Consider the following 23581-nt stretch of genomic DNA (forward strand, 5'->3'; position numbering starts at 1 on the left):
TTTACCTCCCTTGCAGCTACCAAAGCCACTGCAGAACCTTAATCTGGTCTTGACTTTGGCGAGTCTCACCTTTCATCCACTGGGTGGATGTTCCTTGCAGTTACTTACCTTTGCACGCAGGTTTTTTCTTTTTCTTTTTTTTTTTTAGTTTATTTATGCAGTTTTGCATAATTAACAAACTAAGAATTTGCTCAGAAATACAGAAACATAACATTCAGAATTATTTCCAAAAAATTCCAGAAACAAATCAATTATTAGACCACAATTTGTGCTTTAGAGGGGGAGAATGAAATCAGGAGTCTCAAAGGAAATTTATTTCCCACATCAACTTATATATAGCAAGCTATAAATTTACCACCTTTATCAATAGATCTAATTATTTACTTGATCCTCTATAGGGGAGGACGTTAGCATTACCCTCCTCCTAGAGTCTAGGAACACTCTAAGTTGTTCTGGGGCATTAAATATAAATACATCTATATTATAGGTAACAACACACTTGCATGGGTATCTAAGAAGGAACTTTGCCTCCAACAAAATAGATTCCTGTCTCATAGAGAGGAAGGCTTTCCTCCTCTCGTGTTGTTTTCGATAAATCTGGGAAAATTTGGACATGTTGTTCCATAAAACTTTCTCCCATATGTTGAAAGTAAAACTTCATCACCAAGCTCACATCTGATTCTATTACCAAAGAAACTAGCAAAGGCGCCCTCTCGTATATTTCAACTGAAGATTCCAAGAACTCTGTTAGATTATTTAAATCAAGCTGTGGTGGAACTCTCACATTAGATCTATTAAATGGCAAAAAATATGCCTTTTTCACAGATGGTAGGCTTTCACTTGGTATTTTTAAGACTTCTAGCATGTATTTCCTCAATCTTAATCGAGGCTGTTCCCCCTACTACTTTGGGGAAATTCAGAAGTCTTATATTTAGTCTTCTCAATCTGTTCTCTAAAGTCTCCACTTTTTTATTAACAATTTGTTTATCTTGGACCAACATATTGCAAATGTCCTGCGTCGACTTCAGTTATCTTATTGGTGTTTTCCTGCAGTGAATTTTCATGTTCTTGAGACACTCTGTCCAACTTCCCAGACAACGAATTCAACTGCCTCGTTAGCCCTTGGAACATAGGGCCATACGAGGCAACCAATTTCCACAGAGTCAAGAGTAACCGTATATGGTTTAACACAATTCTTATTCACCAGGTCCCCCAGCTGTCCTCCTAGATCTTCCTCCACAACTAGACCCCCAGACTCCTCCTCTCGAGGCAATTCACCACCTCCAACGGTGTCCAGTGGAGTCAAAGCTGTTGTTCCTGGTGCTTCTGGATTCTCCAATGGCGCCGCTGTTCCTAGGCCCCGCCCAGCTGCTTTGACTCCCTCCAAACTGCCTGCGAAACTCCTCGGTACCACTTCCAGCGTCGTCATTGTGGTAAGGTTTAAGAGTCCTGGCGCCACTGGGTTCCTTAGATCTTGGGGGCTAAGAGAGGTCTTCCCAGATGCGAAAGACACTCCCAATGCCTTTCCATCAATGGGGATTTTAGCGTCCCCAATCTGGTAAACCGCGGCTAGCTCTGGGATAGTATGCAGTCCTGGCAAAGTTGGTGGTATAGAGGGAAATACCCTTACTTGGCCTTTCCACTTTGGGGGCATTTTCTTTATCGAGGAAAAAGACATTCAGAGGGAATCAGACAGCTCCGTGCTACCGCTAGTAGCTTGCCGCCATCTTGGCTCCTCCCCCCTGCACACAGGTTTTTTTCTCATGGCAATCTGTTCAGCACATTGGGTTTATGAGCTGCAAGATCTTCTTGCCATAAGAGACTTGTGCATGACTCCAGGAACAGTACAGTTTAAGATTGTGCCTTCCTTCTTGCTGACAGTAGTTTCAATTGACTCGCTCTATTCCCCTTCCCATGCTAGAAGGGGTTAGTGATGAGTGGGTCTCATTTTTTGCTTGCCTTAGATGTCAAGTGGCATTAGATGAGATACTTACAGTTTTCTGGCTCTTTCAGATAGTCGGATCGATTGTTTATGCGTCATGGTGGAGCTAAACAAAGGGATCCAACAAAGCGGGCAGCTTTAGCTTGGATGCCGAGATTTCTTTCTCTAAGTAACTTAGAGCGTGTTCCACTAGAATTCCGGTGATATAGTGTGTGGAGAGTTGGTTATGTTCTCCTGCTAAGATTTCCCAGGCAACAGGATATTCCTTGCACAGCTTCCCAAGCATTGTTGCTTGGACGTTCGGGCTCCAAAGGGTACAGCCTTCGCACATGCAGTGTTCTTTGCACCATGGGCAGCCTCCTGCCCTGTTCGGTAGTAGCTTTGGTACATCCCATTTGTGTGGATTGACCTGCCTGAGTCCAGAGGAAGGAGAAATTACTATTTACCTGATAATCTCCTTTCCTCTAAGGAAGGCAGGTCAATCCACAACCCGCCCTTGGCTGCCTACTTGCTTTTCACTCATCCATTCTGGCAGACAATGCAGACTGTTATTCTTTTCATTCATTGAAGGACTGACTGGTAAGTGACATAACTAGCCCCTGAGATTAGTGCATTATATTGCTTTTGGCTGTACTCTGTGTTCCTGTTTGGATGGAAATTTGTCTGGTTGACTGTTAATAATCATGTTCTCATTTACCTAGTTTGTCAACAGTTTGGCTTTTCCAGAGAATACTGGTGGGCTGTCAGAGTGGGGCTATATGTCCATTACATCAGCTTTTACTCCGTCTCCATCTGCTGGTAGAGGTGCATAACCCACTTGTGTGGATTGACCTGCCTTCCTTAGAGGAAAGGAAATTATCAGGTAAGTAGTAATTTCTCTTGTGGTGCTCCTTAATGAAACAGCATTTCCCCTACACAGGGCTGAAGGAGCCTTGTGACATTAGTATTCAGAAAGAGCTAAGAGGGTGGAAGAGACAAACCTTGGTGATGATGGACCTGGGCCAGACAGAACTTTTTTAAATAGAGAAAATGTTTTTGGATTCCAGGAAGCCACTCATTAGATGTAGAGGAGGGGAGCTTCCATGGTGGTGGGGGGGAGCACACATTTTTCTCAAGAAAAGGAGTGCAAGCTGAAGACAGATAAATGAATGTTGAATTAACTGACGTTCCCATTCTTTAATACACTCGCTCTTCCATAACTCACTCCTCTTGGTCTACAGAAATGTTCCCTTGATTAATTGTTGAGTCTAATGTGGTGCTGCAGGCATCTTAGGCTTTTACAGTGCAGAGACTTTGTAAACTCCTTGGGTTATTTGCCTGATCCAATTGTTTTCAAAGATTAGGTCCGTGATGTGCTGCTACATAAAAGCTTTGAACAGAGCTTTAGTGACGAGGGCCCTAATGGATTAATCTCTACAAACAAAAAAATCACATTTTCCGCTCACTGTGTTCCTTTTCTCTTTTTATGACTGAATGAACCAAAGAAACTTGTGCATGTCTCCTCATTAATATTAAGGCATAACACAAACCCCATCTCTTAATACAGTAGTGGTGAATTTTGGAATTTATCCTGTCTAGAGAGCTAGGGTAGAAGATACATCCAACTGCAGTGGTCTTCACATTAATAACAGAATATTTCTACAGAGTCAAGCAATGGCATTTTAAAAGACCCATATTGCAGAGCAATGTTAAAAAGATAAGATGCAGGTTCTTAGTAGAACAAAACTTCATAATACCTGAAGCATGTTAAATCTTACTTTAAAAATACATTTATTATATTTATCTTAAGATTTTGGGAGATGAACATGAAATCAAAGGCTGAAAATATGTTAAAAGTATTTTAAATCTTCATAAACAGGTAAGTCTACTATCAAAGATATTGGTCAAGGCAGTTACAATCAGCTGGAAACAATTTACTGTATGAGTGTTAGAAATAATTCCAAATTAGCCTTGGTGCTCTGCCTTGCAATATTTTTCAAAATGAATGCAGTAAAATTATATTTTCAAAGCAGAGCTACAAAATGGCAAGTTAATTTTTGTTGTTGACCCTGAATTAAGTGTCACTCAGGGTTACTAACCTGCTTGGAGAATCTTACACAGTTTGTAAAATCTCTCTTATACACACAGACTGCCCGAAACATTACAAAGTACCTTTCATTACTCTGCTTGGCATTGTATGCATGAGAAAGCACAATGATATGACTGAGAACAGCTGTAACACCCTTTGCACTCAGCAATTATGAGTCAGACAATACCTCACGGGTAAAAACCTTCACTAAGCTTACAGCTCCATATCCTGGACATTGTCCATTCTGTAATTTGAACAGTTACTTCTTCTGGAATTACAGGACATCATCCATTTCCACTCCAATTGTAAATTATGCTCTGGTTAAGAAGGGATTACACAGTGCTCAGCTCAAGTAAAACTTACAGTAAACAAAGATCCCAGACCTAAGCAGGCACAGTGTTTCTGTCCTAACGAAAAATGTGAACGTATCCCATCAAAGAACAGCCAACAGTTATTTAGAATTAATGTACTCCATGCTAGGAATTATACAGTATATTACTAGTCATATTTGAACTGTAATCCCTGGTAATCTTCAGTTGAAATCATGATGAAGTTAGAGCTCTGAACTTCTTGGAAATTATCCAGGTGGCAGCCAGACAGGGGAACTTCCCACCCCAAAAAATGCAATAAAATGTCAGAAGAAAAGTATCTGGACGAGCTGGTGCCATGTAACTCAAAGTGAGCAAAGCTAGTTCTTGGCTTTGCCTTTCTTAGCGATAAGCGGACCCGTCGATTCCAGATATTTGTTGACCAACTCTTCCTGAGTGCTAGCTAAACAGGGCTGGTATTTTGCATATTCCATTGTATATTCTTCTTTGCTCTAACAAAGGAAACAAAACGAGGAAAGTGAAAAACATCAAAGCAAATTGATATAACAAACAGTAACAAGTTAACATTTGAAGCTACAATCATGTGTGTATGTGTGTGTGTGTTTCTGTGTGAAAAGAAAGTGTACCCATATATTTTATATACAGCACATTTTTAGGAAAATATGAAAGCTTTATTCCAATAATCGATTATGAACAAATCATTGACAGAAGATAACACCCAGAGAAATGTATATTAAAACATTTTTGCCATGCTAATTACAAAACATGATTCACGTGTGTCAAACTATCCATACTCACTCAATCATGCAAACATTCAATAGCATAAATCTTTAAAAACAACAGCGATGATACTAATATTAAATCAATGATTTTGTCCATGAAACACATCATCTGCTTCACTTTGCTGCATATAACTATATTATAACTATGTATAGAGCTCCCTCATAAACGAATGTGAAAGAAATTGAAGGAACACCCCAGCAATTTTAAACCAGTTATAACATGACCATCATATCGTACTAAGGCAGCACACCGCTTTCTCACAAATGTAATGAGGTTTACAGGGATTTTTATATGTGAAGACTGCCGTTAACTTCTTTGTTCTGGCATTCCCTTCTGCTCTAAATGCGGCACTCTTCACATATAAAAATCCCTGTAAACTTGGAACCAAGTAAGTTATCGGCAATTTGGCATGTTTGACAGAGATTAGGTAAGATCATTGGACAGTTATGTGGAACTTTTGAAATTACAAAACATGGTCAAATTTCTAGTTCCGTTATTTAAATGGACGTTTGAGCAGGCTTGTTCTGGGTGGATTTTCAATCATATGTGGCCGCTTGTGGGTTTTTTTTAACCTTGCTTACTAACATACAATGAAGATTTGAGTGTGTCGCACCTTAAATTAAGAAGATTTAGCTGGTTGACTTTTTATGACTTTTCCTTACTCAACTCACAGTTTGAAATTACAAACTGCATTCATTAACTATATACGTGGTGCCATAAGCGAAGCAATTGGAAGCATTTTTTGTTGATTTTGAGTTGTTCCTCTTCATATGCTTTCTGGAACCCGGAATAAACAGTTGACTCAGGAACTACCCCTGAAGAAGGAGCTGTTCCAAAACACTGCAATGTCGGGTTGGTACAACATCAAGAGCATACAATACACAGCAGTGTATGCTGTGTTCTATTCCCGGACGTTTAAAAGATAAGTGCAACTTCAGTAATCTGTTGCAATTCACAAGAGGATTACTTTATGCTGTGAGAAATAAGTGCAACCATTTTTATATGCAAAGAAAAACAATTTTCACTTTAAAAATATATATATATACATCAAGAAGGACACAAGTTACAGCAAATTGACCGATAATTATAACCTCAGTACATCTGTGAGAATGTGGTGTGCTCCCCTAGCATAATATGATGTTTATTTTATAATTGGTTTAAAATTGTTGGAGAGTTCCTTCAATTTTTTTCACATTTGTTTATGAGTGAGATCTATTCACTTTGCTGCATAGCAGAATCACTGTCATATAAACAGAAAATTATTTATATATGAACTTTAAACCTCAAACTTTACCACATAAGGCTCTTCTTAAACTCCATTTATATAATTAAGACTATTTCTGAAGCTCATAAGGCTCTTTTTTAGTCCACTGATGAAGCTAAGGCCATTTAATATAAGAATATCATTACTGTTGTGTATGCTTGGTGGGTATGTATTGGACTCACCATCATGCTCTGAAAAGCATATTTGTTGCTTGATTTTGGTTCCTTAGGCTGTCCTCTATGCCCTACCAAAAATTGTACTAGGAATCATAATTAAAGCAGAAATATAACTGAAATGATTTGCACCTTTTCCGCAGTTGAGATCGTGGGCATGCACATATGCTGTGCTTCTAAACACAGCCTGGTCTCTATGCAGGTACCTTTGCCTGCTGCAGAGTGCACACGCGGAGTCAAAGTGATTTCAAGGATTGTAATTCCCAGGGAAGAGAGGAGGTCGGCCGAGCAAGTGTAAGAGGAAAGCTGCCTTTTTTCCCCTGTCATCTTTGATAAGCCTTTACAATGGTGATATCAGCCATCTCTGTGAGGCTTCCTACTGTACTCCAGGCTAACTCTCCTGTCTTTGCTTTTCTAGCACCAATCCTTTTGAAAAAAAAATTACAACCCCATAAGAACATAAGATATGCCATACTGGGTCAGACCAAGGGTCCATCAAGCCCAATATCCTGTTTCCAACAGTGGCCAATCCATATCACAAGTACCTGGCAAGTACCCAAACATTAACTACATCTCAAGCTACTATTGCTTATTAATTAACAGCAGTTTATGGATTTTTCCTCTAGGAACTTATCCAAACCTTTTAAAATCCCAGTTACACTAACTGCCATAACACATCCTCTGGCAATGAATTTCAGAGCTTAACTATGCACTGAGTGAAAAAGAATTTTCTTCGATTTGTTTTAAATGAGCTTCTTGCTAACTTAATGGAGTCCAGTCCCTCTATTATCTGAGAGAGTAAGTAACCGATTTACATTAACATGTTCAAGTCGTTTCATGATTTTGTAGACCTCTATCATATCCCCCCTCAGCTGTCTCTTCTCCAAGCTGAACAGCCCTAACTTCCTTAGCCTTTCCTCATAGGGCAGCCGTTCCATGCCCTTTATCATTTTGGTCGCCCTTCTTTGTACTTTCTCCAGTGCAACTATATCTTTTTTAAGATGCGGTGATCAGAACTGCACACAGTATTCAAGATGCGGACTCACCATGGAGCGATACAGAGGCATTATTTATTTATTTATTTATTTAATGGTTTTCTATACCGACATTTGCACGAGACATCACATCGGTTTCCAGACAACAGAATAATTCAGCAAACTGGGCTTTACATTACAACTGATGTAGTAACTGGGGTGGGGTGGGGGCAGGGAAGGAGTAGGGATTTTAAGTGAATATATAGAACAGGGGAGGGGTAGGGGGTGGACTATTAACAGGGGGGTTGAATTATGTACATCCTATATACAAGGCGAGCGGGAGGAGGCGAGAGGGGGGGCGAGCTTGGGGGGGGCTAAAAAAGAGAGAGGAAAGAGGAGGACGCTTGGAGGCTTCGGAGGAAAGTAGGGGTTTGAGAAGAGTGAGAAGGAAGGAATGATGGAGTGGAAGGGGGAGTGGAGGGGCAGAGTAGGAGGAACGGGACCGAGTCATTAGGAGTAGGCCTGCGTGAAAAGCCACGTCTTAAGTTTCTGTCTGAATTTCTTTGGACAGATTTCGAGGCGTAGATTGGTGGGCATTGAGTTCCACAGCTTGGGACCAGCTAAGGAGATGGAGCGTTGTTTAGTGGATGTGAAGTGGTATAGGTTGGGTGGGGGAGTGGGTATTGTTGCAAGGTATGGTGATCTGGTAGGTCTTGAGGTAGTGCAAAGGTAGAGGGAATCGGAGAACCAGAGCATGTTAGGATTGTGGATGGTTTTATGTATGAGTGTGAGAGTCTTAAAGATGATTCTAGAAGAGTTGGGGAGCCAATGTAGCTGTTTGAGGATGGGGGTGATATGTTCGTTTCTGCGTGTGCCTGTCAGTATGCGCGCAGCTGCATTTAGTAGGAGCTGCAGGGGGGTTATGGCATTTTTGGGAAGGCCTAGTAGAATGGCATTAGCGTAGTCTATTTTGGATAGGATGAGGGCCTGAAGTACAGTTCTGAAGTCACTAGGATGCAGTAGTGGTTTTAGTTTCTTGAGTGTATGTAGCTTAAAGTAGCATTCCTTAAGGGTGGTGGTGATGAATTTTTGTAGGTTGAATTGGGTGTCGAGGATTACACCAAGATCTCTTACATATTGAGCAAAGTCCGGAAGGGGGTGTAGAGCGCTGAAATTGGTGGGTGAGGGATTGAGGTGTTGGGGGGGCAATGATCATTAGTTCAGTTTTATTAGTGTTAAGGGCTAGGTTGAGTTGTGTGAGAAGGCTGTTGATGGAGGCGAAGGCATTTTTCCATTTTAGTAGGGCTTTGGGTAGTGAGTCTGTGATGGGAATGATGATTTGTACGTCATCGGCGTAAACAAAATGTGGGAGACCAAGATTCATAAGGAGGTGGCAGAGGGGTAAGAGGTATATGTTAAATAGAGTGGAAGATAGTGAAGAGCCTTGGGGTACTCCACATGAGATATTGATAGGTTTGGATTCGTGCTTTCCGATTTTGACTTTGAAGTGTCTGTTGCTAATGAAGGAATTGAACCATTGGAGGGGGATTCCTGAAATGCCAATTTCAGTAAGCCTATCGATTAGTATGGAATGATTGATGGTGTCAAAGGCTGCTGATATATCTAATAGTGCTAAGATGTAAGTGTGACCCATGTCAAGGCCTCTGATGATGTAGTCAGAGAGAGAGGTCAGTAGGGTTTCGGTGCTAAAGAGTTTGCGAAAGCCGTGTTGAGATGGTAGTAGAATTTGGTGCTGGTCTAGGTAATTGGATAATTGCGTGTTGACAGTTCTTTCAAGGACTTTCGCTAGAAAAGGAAGATTGGAAATGGGGCGGAAGTTGGTTAGGTCGGTGGGATCTAGTTTGGGCTTTTTTAATATGGGTTTCACGATGGCTAGTTTAAGTTGGTTGGGAACGCTACCTGAAGTGAGGGATGTGTTGATGATGTTGGCCAGGGATCGGGCTATGCAATCTGGGATAGATAATAGTGCTTTGGTGGGGATTGAGTCTGAGGGGTGGGTAGATGGTTTCATTTTACTTAGCGTTGATTTGATTTCAGACGTGGATGTGGTCTCGAAGGCATCCAATTGGTAGGTAGATGCTTTTTGGGGGGTTTTGGTGGGTGAGGGAGGGGTGATGAAGCGTGAAGTGATGTTGGTTATTTTGTTATGGAAATATTGTGCGAGTTTGTTGCATTTACTGTCATTTTCATCATCCGGTGAGGATTTGGGTGATGTTTTTGTAAGGCCTGAGACGAATGAGAATAGGGCTTTAGGATTAAATTGATAGTTGTGTATTCTGGAAGCATAGAAGTCTCGTTTGGTTTTGAGAGTGTTTGATCTGTAAGTGTGCAGCATGGTTTTATATTTGATGAGATTGGGAGTGGATGGGTCTTTGCGCCATGTTTTCTCCAGGGTTCTTATGACATCCATCAATTTATTTGCCATTCCCCTCCTAATAATTCCTAACATTCTGTTTGCTTTTTTGATCGCCGCAGCACACTGAACTGACAATTTCAAAGTATTATCCACTATGACACCTAGATCTCTTTCCCGGGTGGTAACTCCTAAGATAGTACCTAACATTGTGTAACTATGGTGTGGCGAACACACCCTGCGGGTCCAGAGGAGGGACACTGAGGCGCGATCGCCTGCTCCTGGGGGATAGTGAGCCCTTGGCCCATGGGGCGACTCAGGTGGGAGCCTAAGACACACCCCAAGGGAGGTGAGCGAGTACAGGCACGGGCGAAGCAGGAACTGGAATGAGGCAGGGTCAGCCCTCCACTGAACCAACACGACCAGTGAGACCCAGCAACGCAATGCTGGTCTCGAGTAGCCTCCGGCCACTCGGTAACCCTTCCGGGCCTGTCACGAGGGGGCGACGAGTGCGTGAGGTCAGACAGAGGCAGAGGGCTGGAAATGAAGAGACAGGGATCTGGCTCAGAAGAGTCCAGACACTTGGGAGACGTGAAATGAGTCAGTATACTTAGAGAGTTTGGACTGAAGGCTCAGGTGAAGACTTGAAGACTCAGGAAACTCTTCGTAACCCTTTCCAGATCATTTATAAATTTATTAAAAAGCACAGGTCCAAGTACAGATCCCCATGCTTAAGATGCTCCATCACTAGGATGATTTCAGGTCCAGAATGAAAACTCACTCTTTCCCCCAGATTGCTCATCAGTTTACTTATCATATAGCTCTGTATGGCTGATTAATATTTTAAATTCTGACATCTGTGAAGCACCCTGAATAGGAAACCATGCAGTAACTGAAATAAACAGCGAGCCTTAACTACTTGACCATGTAAGCAAGATTACAAGTTTCCTTCACACAAAACAAGTGAAGCAGGTCAATGTTTTCAGAGGACATCTACCTTATAAATGGGCTCTGACCGACGGCCCGCAAATGCGCAGTAGAGAGCAGCTCTACCGTGCATGCGCGGGCAAGCACGTTGGTCAGAGCCGAGCATGCCCAAAAAAAAAATGGTGCTGGGGCCAGAGGAGCGGCGGCGGCAGCGAGAAGCAGGAGTGGGAGGAGCAGTAGCAGCGGCAGCGACGACGAGCAGGAGCGGGAGGAGCAGTAGCGGCGCCGCGCGCAGGAGGGACCCCCCCCCGGAGATCTTCCGTCTGCCGGTTGTGGATGATCTTAAAGGGGAGGGGATTGAGAGAGGGGGAGTGACAGAGGAGAGGGAGGAGTGAGAGGGAGGGAGGGGAGAGGGGGGAGTGAGAGGGAGAGGGGAGGGGAAAGAGAGAGAGGGAGGGAGGGGAGAGGTGAAGGTGGGAGGGAGGGAGAGGGGAAGGGGAGGGGGGAAAGGTGAGAGAGAGGGGGGAGGGGAGGGGAAGGTGAGAGAGAGGGGGAGGGGAGGGGGAAGGTGAGAGAGTGGGGGGAAGGGGGAAGGGGAGGGGAGGGGGGGAAGGGGAGAGAGAGGGAGAGGGGAGAGAGTGAGGGAGGAGGGAGAATGAGGGGGAGGGAGTGGGAAGGAAATGCACCGTGCGCGAAGTTACGGGCTTAACGGCTAGTTTTATAATAAAGAATAATCGGGGTTCCAAATATTTTCTAAAACATGAGAAAGTTCAATAGAAACAGCAGTTTATGGGAACATTCTTCTGCTCTGTTTAGTGCTCCTGAGTAGCAGTAAATACTTTGAGAATGCAATGATTAAAAAAACATTTACAAGGAATTCTTTCTGTTGTATGTTCATTAGTACATCCTTGTTCCTGTGTCTGCTTGTTGCTTTCGTACACGATAGGATTTCTGAGACCTTGCAGCAGTTGAATTACTTTTGGGTGTTATTTTTATAGGCCTTTAATTACTACCCTTCCCAGAAATCATTTTCTCTGAGGAATTGTGTTGGTCATGCTCTTAAGAGTTCAAAAGACTTTAGGGGGAAAATTTCCTTTCTGTGTGAAAATATATAAAGGAAAATTAGTTCTTACCTGCTAATTTTCATTCCTGGAATACCACAGATCAGTCCAAACTCCTGGGATTATGCCTCCCTTCCAGCAGATGGAGACAGAGAAAGTTTCACTGGCATTGGCATATAACCTGGTGTGCCACCTGCAGTTCCTCAGTATTGACCTGTACCCCAAGCCAAGAATATCCCTATAACAGCCTTAATTCAAATAACTTTCCATAAATGAGCAAGGGGAAAAAAGATTAAACCCCAACAGAAAAGCTCCAAACCAGGTGAACAAACTTGAAATCTTAAGCAGCTCTGTGTCCTATATAAACCAGAATCAAGTCAGAAATATGAGCAGACTCTCCCCCACACAGGACTCTGGACTGATCCATGGTATTCCAGGAATGACAATTAGCAGGTAAGAACCAATTTTCCTTTCCTGTTCATACTTGGATCAGTCCAGACTCCTGAGATGTATCCAAATTTCCCTAGTTAGGGTGGGACTGGGAGAGTCCTGCTCGAAGAACACTCACCAAAGCCCATGGTCTCTGGGACTTGGATATCCAACCAATAATGTCTGGTGAAAGTGTGTAACGACTTCCAAGTAGCAACCCAACAAATTTCTTGTGCTGACACCAACTAACACTCTGCCCAAAAAGTCGCCTGAGACAGAACTGAGTGCACCCTCAAGCCCTCTGGAAATGGATGCCCCTTACAGATATAAGCCAAGTTTATTCCCCTTTCAACCATCTTGCTATTGTAGACTTTGAAACCTTCTGACCCCTTTTAGGACCACTCCAAAGCACAAATAGATGGTCAGACACCCTGGTGACTTTGAGGTGATGCGACAAAGCCTGCTTCACATCCAAGCAACATAGGTCTTTAGCTTGCGAGGCAGACACTTCCAAAACTGAAAAGGCCAGAAGTTCCACAGTTTGGTTCAAATGAAACACTGACAAAATCTTTGGGAGAAAGGAGGGCACCATCCTCAAAGATATCCCTGAATCAGAGATCCTCAGAAAAGATTCTCTGCATGACAATGCTTGAAGCTCCAAGATTCTCCGGGCAGAACAAATGACTACCAGAAACACCACTTTCAAAGGAAGATCCTTTATCATTGCCCTTCTTAAAGGTTCAAAAGGAGCCATACACAACCCTCTAAGGACTATATTGAGGTTCCAAGAGGGACATATCTTCCACACAGGAGGACGCAAATGTTTTGCCCCCCGAAGAAAACAAACCACATCTGGGTGAGTAGCCAACAACCATCCATGCACTTTGCTTCTAGGCAGCCCAAGGCCACAACCTGAACCTTAAGAGAGCTAAAGGCTAAGCTTTTTACCAAGCCTTTTTGCAAAAACACCAAGATGTGAGCTATCAAGGCCTGAGTTGAGACTATCCTTTGACCCGTGCACCAGGACTCAAAGTCTTTTCAGACCTTTACATATTATAAAGACATGGAAGTATTTCTAGCCTGCAACAGGATGGAAATGACATCCTCCAGATATCCTTTATCTCTCAAGTGTCTCCTCTCAAAAGCCAAGCCGTGAGACAAAAGCGATTCGCCCTCTCTAAAATATTGGATCCTGCTGCAGAAGTTTCGGCAAATGTGCGAGATTCAGTGGACCGTCCACTGCCATATTGACTAGGTCCGTGAACCACGGGCACTGTGGTCACTCTTGCGCCACCAGAATCACCTCACCGGGTGATTTTCTATTTGTCTTATTAATTTTCCTACCACAGGCCACAGAGGGAACACATAAAGAAGAGTCCATCAGGGTCAATGGACCACTAGAACCGGGGTGCTCTGGCATTCTTTTGCAACACCATCAAGTCCAGATAGGGAGTACCTCACCGGCTACAAATCAGAGCCATCACATCTTCCAATAGCTCCCATTCTCTGGGATCCAGCTTCTGGTGACTGAGAAAGTCTACTTGTACATTGTCCACTCTAGCAATGCGAGAGGCTGCTAGCATAGCAAGATGCTATTTCACCCAAAGAAACAGCTTCTGAGCTTCCTGGGCCACCACTCAAATCCTGGTTCCCCCTTGTTGATTGATGTTAGCCACCATGGTTGCGTTGTCCGACAAGATGAATACCACGTGACTGCTCAATAGAGGCAGAAACGCAACCAACGTGTACCTCACTGCTTTGGTCTCTAAACGATTGACAGACCATGACTTCTCTTCCTTGGACCACTGTCCCTGCATCAACTGATTCTGGCATACAGCTTCCCAGCCAGAGAGACCGGCATCCATGGAACCACCATCCAGTCTGGGACCTCTAAATCCACTCCACGCCGCAAATGCTCCTGACCAAGCCACCATGAAAGACTGGACCTAGCAGGCTCCTTGAGAGACAGCAGAAGATGAAATTGCTCCGACAAAGGATCCGACCAGGAAAGGAGCACCCGCTGTAGTGACCTCATGTGCGCAAAAGCCCAAGGAACTAGCTCTAACGTCGAGGCCATAGACCCCAGCACCTGGAGACAAGCCCAACCCTGAGCATCTCCGCATCCAACAGGCTTGTACCTGATCACTGCAACTTAAGGATATGACCCTCTGTCAGGAAAACTCTTCTTGCCCTGGTGTCGAAGCATGCTCCCAAGAACTCCAGAACCTGAGAGAGGGTGAGACGACTCTTTGTCTGATTCACCACCCACCCCAGCACCTCCAGTTGCTGCAAGACTTGAGCCACTGCCTGAACAGCAAGAGCTTCTGACTTTACTCTGATGAGTCAGTCATCCAGATATTGATGGACCAAGATGGCCCTTTTTCTGAACGCCATTGCTGCCCCCACCACCATCACCTTGGTGAATGTCCGTGGCACTGTTGCCAAGCCAAACTGAAGGGCATAAAAGTGAAAATGTTTGCTGAGAATCATGAAGTGGAGAAATCTCTGGCAATCCGGGTGGATCGGAATATGTAGATAAGCTTCGGTCAAGTCTAGAGATGCTAGGAACTATTCCTTGCACACTGCTGCGATCACCGAGCTCAGTGTTTCCATTCAAAAATGAGAACCTTGAGAGTGACATTCACTTTTTTAAAATGAAAATTGGACAGAAGTAATCCTCCTTTTCAGAACCATGAAATATATGGAATACCTTCCTGTCCTTAATTCCCCCATTAGAACCAGAACCACAGCTCTCAATGCTTGTAATCGCTCCACGGTTTCTTGAACTACCCTCTTCTTTAGGAATGAAGCGCAAGGGAACACCATGAAGAAGTCCCGTAGTGGGTGAGAGAACTCTAAAATGTAACTGTCTCTTATCATGCTGAGGACCCACCAGTCTGACATGATTTTGGTCCACTCCTCATAAAAGAGAGTCAGACACCCTCCAATAGGAGGAAGTGAGTGGACCGGCTTCACTTCATTGGGTGGACTTGGCTCTGCCAGATCCCTATCTGAGACCTTCTCTGCCTGGCTTCCTGCCCTCTCAAAAGGACTGGTTCCCAGATTGCTACCTCCAGGTGCCTTGCCTCTGAACTCCCGCCGAGGGCCTACTAGGACGAAACCTTTTGTTTGGTCGAAACCGAGATTGCCCTGAACAGGACCCTTTGTTACCTTTGGGACTGCCCTCTGGCAGTCTATGCCCTTTGGCCTCCCCAAGATGCTTTACGAGCTCCTCTAAGTCCTCACCAAATAGGAGCTTTCCCTTGAATGGTAATGCTCCCAAACAAGACTTAGCCCACATATCTGCCGACCAGTTCCTTAACCAAAGGAGCCATCTGGCTGAAACCACGGACATCATAATCCTCGAAGATGTTCTGATCAGGTCATAAAAGGCATCCGCCACATAGGCTGCTGCTGCCTCCAGACAGTCTGCCTGCTTAGCCTCCGATGGAGATAGCGATTTTGTGGCCTGCAACTGCTGAACCCAGTGCAAACTGGCCCTCTGCATAAAGCTTCTGCATATGGCAGCCCAAATGCCCAATACAGACACCTCAAATTCTTTTTTAGATGAATCTCCAACTTCCAGTCCTGCATGTCCTTCAGTGCCGCTGAACCAGCTATAGAAATAGTGGTCTTCTTAGTGACTGCAGACAAAGGGAGAGCCAAAACTTGAGAGTGTCCTCTGGCAATGGATACAACTTCGTCATCGCTCGACCTACCTTCAGGCCAGTCTCAGGAGTATTCCACTCCCTGACCACCAGCTTTTTTACCAACTTGTGAAATGGAAAAGCTTTCACTGGACCCATCATACCATCCATGATCCAGATCCACTCCTTCTTGATCGGACTCCTCCTGAGAAACCTTGATCTCTAGTTCCTCAAGGACATGTGGAATTAAGGGCCACAACTCCTCTTTCTGGAATAAAACGTACCATCTTAGTGTTGTCCCCCTCGGCCACCACCACCTGGCCCAAACATTCATTTGGATCTGGTCCATCCAGCCTTTATTGGGTGCAGTTGGATCAGTGTCAGCCCCAGAGGGATCCGGAAACATTGGAACCTGCGGAGCTCCTTCTGAGTCATCGGAGTCGACATCTGGACCACCCAGTGCAGACCTCATCCCGAGGACCCTGGATGCCTTCCGCGGAACTAGGCCCCAGAACTTCCAGCACTCTTAGCTGACTGCTGACCCCCCAGCTGCCTTCTGTGTCAAATATGCTTTGTGCCTCAGCAGGATAAATTCATAAGGAAAAGGCATGGGATCACCTGACATATTCTCAGATTGATCCCGTTCCCCATTCAAATCAGGTTTCTTCCGATTAAAAATGCCCTGCTGCACCAGAGACAGCGGAGGGGGAAGGTCCTCACCTCCCTGAAGCAGCTCAGAAAAGTCCTCAGCCCCCGGCAACACGGCCTACTTTCCCATGCCCAGCGGGGAGGGGTGCCTGCTGGCAAAGATGCTCCCGCCCTCACTTTGGCTTTAGCCTGCCATTCCTGTACAAATCCTGTACAAACTCCAACAACCCCGATCCACCCTCTCCACTGGAGAGACATCAGGAGAACAGCCTGGTGCGAGAGAGTCGTGCCCACACTTCATCACATGAGTGGCATGCACTGCCGCGTGCCATAACCCAAAGCTGCACCGACTGCAGAGAGGCCCGACCCTGCAGGGTGCTGAGCTCTCAGCCAAGACTCTGCCGCCTACACACTCACCTCCCAGCAGCAGCTCCAAGGCCCTGAACGCAGGCGAACCATCCGCAAACGCCTTATCACTTCTTACGTTTTTGGGTTTTTTAAATTTTTTTTTCAGAAAACCAGATTTATTTTTTTTTTAAACTTTACTTACAACTGAGGAAGCCTAGCAAGACTTCCCCAAAAGAAGAGCTGCTGCAGAGCGACTGCTCTTTTGGGGGAGGAGGGAACTCCCCCACCAGTTATTCCCCCCCACCAAGTGGCATCCGAATGAGCCAGCCTGGGGTCCCCAACCCCCTGCTCGTGTTCCTCGACACCAGGAGGGATAGCCCCACCAGGGCCTCGCAACCTCTTGGGAGGATAACCAAATAAAATTTAAATACCCCCTTTTTTTTTTCCAGACTGAAGGGATTGCACCTCTATCCATCTGCTGGAGTCAGAGAAATACTGAGGGACTGCAGGTGGCACAATGGGTTACATGCCAGTGCCAGTGAAACTTTCTCTGTCTCCACCTGCTGGAAGGCAGGCATAATCCCAGGAGTATGGACTGTTCCAGATATGAACAAGAATCATTTTACACTTCATAGTCCCTGCTTCTTAGGAGTGCAGATCATCAACACAGCCAGCCCACAAGCTTTGAAAATGTGGCTAGAAGGAGCAGCTTGCCAGCCAGAACTGGGTGGGTTGTAGTACAGGGCCTAGGGGCAGAGGAAGTCAGTGGAGGACATCCGTCACCCTCTGCAGATGGCAGATATGTCACCAGGAGCTCCTCCCACTCCTTGTGGTCAGAAGGATTTCACTAAGGTATGAGCCAGCATGCACATCCGTGTTCTAATGCTTCTGTCAGGCAAACAGGACACATCCGTCTTCCTCTTGCCAAATCTCCTAATACCAACTGCTGGTACAGATGACAACATAAAGCTGTGAAAAGAGCTATGAGAAATGGAAACCAGGGGAACAAGCTGACACAGACGGGTGACACAATTGTGATCTGCTCATAAAGGTTGACTGAAGTGACATTTTACCCTGACAAACCTGTATCCCATTCCTTCCATAACAGCAATTACTCAGAAATGTATTCAAGGAAGAGGCGAGCCATGGCAGTTACAACAGTGAACAAAATCTTTGGCATGCTCCTAGCAGTTCTCTAGTTCAATTCCTACCCTCCCAGTGACTCTGTGTGCCCTTATGCACGTCACTGTTCCTTCCTGCCTCTACGTCACTCAATCACAATGGCATAACAGTAACAAGGAAGTGTTCTTCCCTTAAGCAGATCAGGCACAATTCCAGGTAACCAGACTTCCCACTCAAAGGTGAACTATTATGGCTGTACTGTGTGGTGGGATCCTGTTTTAATAAAGGACACTGAATCAAATAGTAAAGTTTAAATGATCAAACTAAAGCCTATCTCAAGCAATTACTGTAGTAGCATTCCAGAGTTCTATTTCAGAAACAAGTAGTTTGCATTTTACCTCTGTGCATGATCTCAGTTCAGAGGCATATCCAAACATCTCATTCAGTGGTATCTAAAAAAAAAAAAAAAGCGATTGGAACATCAGGAACACAAAAGAATTATTCATGTAAAATTCTATTTAGATTAAAAGCTTCAGTGAAAATGTATACACAGGCAGAAGTATAAACCCTATACCTGCGTAAAAGAATACCATCCTAAAGTCAGTCTGTACTTACAGAATCTTCTCCTAGGTATTTAGTTCAGCTTCCAGTTTCTTAATTTTAGCAGCGAATGGCCAGCGTGCTGCTGTAACACTTCACCCCCCCTCCATCAATAAATGTACTTATTTCCTTACACAAATCCTTCCATTTTGAAGCGAGCGCTAAAATTTTAATATTGTTTTTAAACCCAATGTATTTCAGCAGATAAGAACAAAGATGAAACTTGTGTCTAAGAAAAATTTTAAAGACTAAACAAAACTTAACAGTGTGAATTTACAGATAATTCAAAGCTTTAACAAATGCTAATTTTATTAGAGCAAACTAAGAAAAAAAATTTGTTTTCAAGGAAGAATGTTGCATCTGAGCCTTGACAAAAGAACGCAAAGTAGGCTACAGATACAAGCACTTTTATATGTAATATTACGCAGTGATATACTTAAGAGACAGCCCCTGCTCGACAGAGCTTACAATCTAGTCAACACAGACCTCCATACGATCTGAAGTCACAAGGGCAGGGCTGTTTCTTGCATTGGGGTGAGTTAATAGATGGAGTTTAATTGAAGATAGGGGCTACTTTATCTACTTCCATAAAGTTGCAAGAAATCGAGCCTCTTCTCCATTAACAATCCATAAATAAAAAATGAGAATTGGAGTGGATGGGCAGCCCTAAAACTCATACTTCACTCTCCTTTTAACAGGGAGACATATAACTTCGAAGCAAAGATGAACTGGCAGAGCCTTCTGTAGAAGTTATTGCTCTCATCTTGCTTCATAATGGTTTGATCTCATAACTATGCTTTTGCCCCATGCATGATTTTCTCTTTCCAAAGAAGAATATTATATTTAAAGAAACACTCTAACCTCACTAAATAAAAAAAAAAAAAGTGAGACTGAAATGCTCCCTGTGAGAGAAACAGAGAGAGAGAGAGAGACTGGAGACAAGGTAAGAAGACTGAAAAAGTGGGAGACTGATCCCTCGAGTATGGTGTGCAGTTTTGGTGCCTCATCTCAAAAAAAAGGCATGCCAGACAAGGTACAGAGAAAGGTACCAAAAATGATAAAGGGGATGGAACGGTTCCCTTATGAAGAAAGGTTACACAGGTGAAGGCTCTTCGGCTTGGAAAAGAGGCAAGAGCAGTACTAGGACTAGAGGGCATGCCAGGAAAACTAACAACCAGAAGATTTCAAACAAATAGTAAAAAGTTCATTTTCACTCTGAATGCAATCAAGCTATGGAATCTGCTGCCAGAGGCTGTGGTCAAAGTGACTAGCATAGTGAGGTTTAAAAGAGGTTTGGACAGATTCCTAGAGGAAAAGACCATAAACAGTAATTAGCCAAGGAGACATGGGAAATCCATTGTTTATCCCTGGGACTGACCTGGGTATTTGTGACCCGAACTGACCATTGTTGGAGACAAGATGTGGGCTCAAAGGATCTAGGTCTGACCCCACATGGAATATCTTATGTTCCTTTGTTGGGGACAGGGTGGTAGGATAAAAAAAAGATTGGGTGAGGACAGGTTGGGGGGATTGAAAGAGAGGAAGTGATGGGTACCAGGTGGGAGAACAGAGAGAGGAGACTAGTTTGGACCCGGGCACATTGCTGCATGCTTCTGGTGGGGGAATGGTCTGAGTTGCCAAGCTTTTTTCCTTATAGACAGAGAATGAAAAAACAGATTTAGTAAATCAGACCCTAAAGGAGCAGCAGCAGACATTGGAGGATCAACCTGAAAAACGTGGGAGCTAGTGCCTGACAGCTCACTTAGTCTCTCCCTCCCCCAAACCTCTCAACTTCAGTAGGGATAATGGGGAGATTGAAAGAGCTCTTAGCTGCTGGCTCCTAAGTTTTTGAGCTGACTTCTAGATCAAAAGAAAATTTGTCAAGGCCTGTGTCACCCAACAAAAACAGAACAGAATAACATAGTTAGTCAGAGGATAGTTATAGCAAAATAATTCATAGAAATCAACCCTGTTCCCTCACGTAGTACACATCCTGTTTAGCAAGGAAGCTCTATGGAGATTTTCAGCTCTATCTCCCTTTTTTATCTGTCTTCCATAGGTTTCTCTCCAGCCTACTTTCTACCACAACACAATAACTTTCTCACCCCAATTCAGACAATCCATGCTCCATGGGGAATGCTGCACAACTGAAAAATACAAAGTTTATGCAGAATCCACCAACTGTGAAGATTTTTATATACTGCACACAGACTTAAGTCAGATGAGCATCAGCAGTCATGAGCCGGAAGAGAATGACGGTGTCTCCTTCATTCCAACACTGCTGTTTTCTTTTCCTCTGCTGTGGCTGCACTTCTGCAGTGCAGGTAATCCCCTCCATGGCAGCAGCCGATCAGGCTGCTGGCAGCTTAGGTGCTTCTCTGGCCTTTTCCACACCACCTCCCTCCATGGCCCAACTTGCTCTGGCCAATGCAGGCCCTGATACTGACAGCTGCAGGCGCTGGCAGCCATGTCCTGAACAGCTGCTCCTCTCTTTTTGATTTGTTCAATTATTCCAGAGCCTCTCCTCCATTACTGCCTGAGACAGCCTGCAGGTTTGAAGAGGCAGCACATCTGACATCATGAAAGAAGGCAGAGCTGAGGGAGTGAGCCTGAAGTGGGTATTGAGCCTATGGATGGGGGAGAGAGAGAGAGAGAGAGCTGACGGGTGGCTGTTGAACCTGTAGTGGGAGTGGAGGGCGAGCGAGCTACGTGGGATCATGAACCACAGTAATGAGAGAGCAGATAAGAGAGCTGGTGAGGGTAATGAGTATGGGATGGAGGAAGAGAGGTGGGGGAAGGGTGGTGAATGTGGGATGGGAACAGAGGGGTTGAATCTAGTGAAGGGGTTAAGGTTGGGTCTAGAAGCAAGAGCTGGGGCGAAGGTGTGAGGGGGGAGAGAATGCGTGATAGAGCAGTGGTGGAATTGAAACCTTGGATGGGGCGAGGCTGGCCTTATAATGTACTTTTTATAATACTTCTGAGGCTATTCTGTATTAAAAAAAATTTAAAATTCTGTATCTGAGTAGTAACGTTTTTTCTGTATTGCATTTAGTGTAAACAATTTTTATTGAGTTTACATATAACAATACATGAAAGGATAGTGGCGCGGAAGGGTTGGATTCTGAACCCTAACCGGACCAAGATAACAAACACTGTCAAAGTTATCACTGAACGCCTGCCCACCCACCCCCATTCCCTCCCCCCCCTTCCGAGGCAGACAAAAAGCAGGAAAGAAACCATGCTAGTAGTCATTCCATGCAGTGGTATGCAGTGGTAATACAGATGTACGAACAAAACGTCCCCCTATATCCAGCGTAGGTCAGTCATTGATGGTCAGACTTCGTGAGCGATGTGGTAGAGATTGTAAGGAAGGGTCCCAGATCAGCAGAAATCGTCGGTGAAGCTGAGGTGAGGCACGGGAACTCAAATCCTCCAGGCGCAGCAAATGATGCAAATGGTTACGCCAAGTCCAAAATGAGGGGCTGATAGAAGCCCGCCAGTTGATGAATATCACTTTTCTCCCCACGAGGCTTGCTTTATGAATAAAGAGATGAAAGCCCTTTCTCAGTGAGATAAGGGGAAAGTGGCCAAGAAGAAAAAGCAAAGGTGTAATGGGAAGAGAAATTCCCAGTACGACCCCAATAACTGCGTATGAGAGGGCAGGCCCAAAAAGAGTGGGATAGAGTTCCAATAGTGCGGTGGCATTTACCACAGAGGGCGGACTCTGAAAGTCCGGAATGGTAAGCAATCTGTGCTGATACATACGCCCATCATAAAAATGTATTATTGCATTTCGCAATAATACATACCCACTGTGATTTGAGATACTCGTCCAAAGCATGCCCGTAAGATAGGTACTGTAAGAACAAACACTCCATCCCTATTCCAGCGTTCAGTCAGAGCAGTATACGGCTCCTGTCGGGTGAGGATTTTAAGCCGTTTATAATAGTGGGACAGGGATGGAGCCCGTTGACTATCGAACCTCAGCACGCTGTTCAAGAAATGAAAGACCGCAGAGGATCGAGATTCCAAGGGCAAGGACTGGAAATAGTGCTGAAGCTGGAGATAACAGCCGAATTCAATTGATACAGGGAACGCAATTCATGAAATGGCAACAGTTGTCCATCACTATTAAGTAAATGGCCCAATTGAGTATTGCCTTTAGATCTCCATTGATGAAACCCTGCCATCTGGGATCCAGGACTAAAGTCACTATTCCCCTGAATTGGCAGCAAATACACGCACAGCCGAGGTATTTTCAGTATCTTAGTGGTTGCACGCCAGGTAGATCGTATCGGCTGAATGGAAGGGGAGTGAATCAAAAAGCGGGGAAGAGCCTGGGTCGAAGCCTGGATAACATAGGAGAGCGCCTTAGGGGCCACCAGAGCCAAAACATGGACATCGCTAGACTGCCCCAGCAGCCAATCCCTTATGATACGAAGATTGCCTGCTAGATTGTATAATCGTAGATCTGGGGCTCCCAAGCCAATCCCCCCACGCTCCCTTAGGCTGGCCAAGGGTATTCTGGCTTTACCGCCTTTCCAAAGAAATACCCATAATTCTTTATCCAAGGATAGGAGATCAGGCCGTCGGAGGGAGAGTAGTAAATTTTGTAAGAGGAATAACCACTTGGGTAACAACATCTTAAATAAATTAAGACGGCCCCCCCAAGGAGAGAGGCAAATTCTTCCAAGTGCGAAATTTATCTATGGTATATTGAAGTAAAGGGCTAACATTAAAGGCATATAAATTACTCGGAGAGTATGGAATAATGACCCCCAAATATCTGAACGAGCCATTTGCCCAGTGCAATGGGAATACCCCCGGCCAATGCTCCTGAAGAGTACCTGGAATGCCAAGGCCTCGGACTTAAGGTTGAGCCGGAGGCCCGC

The 23581-nt window shown here is 44.5% G+C and overlaps 1 long non-coding RNA gene across 2 annotated transcripts in view; it reads right to left on the minus strand.

Annotated features, from left to right (window-relative positions):
• Positions 1-3730: 3730 nt before the first annotated feature.
• LOC115099494 overlaps positions 3731-23581 on the minus strand; it is an 87103-nt gene continuing 67252 nt past the window's right edge. For both annotated transcript variants that reach the window (XR_003858806.1, XR_003858805.1), the window contains exons 2-3: positions 18488-18541; positions 3731-4830 (exon numbers count right to left, since the gene is read on the minus strand). This is a non-coding gene — a long non-coding RNA (uncharacterized LOC115099494). The remainder of the gene's footprint in view (positions 4831-18487; positions 18542-23581) is intronic.

The sequence above is a fragment of the Rhinatrema bivittatum genome, chromosome 9 (genome assembly GCF_901001135.1).
Source record: "Rhinatrema bivittatum chromosome 9, aRhiBiv1.1, whole genome shotgun sequence".
Taxonomy (NCBI): Eukaryota; Metazoa; Chordata; class Amphibia; order Gymnophiona; family Rhinatrematidae; genus Rhinatrema; species Rhinatrema bivittatum.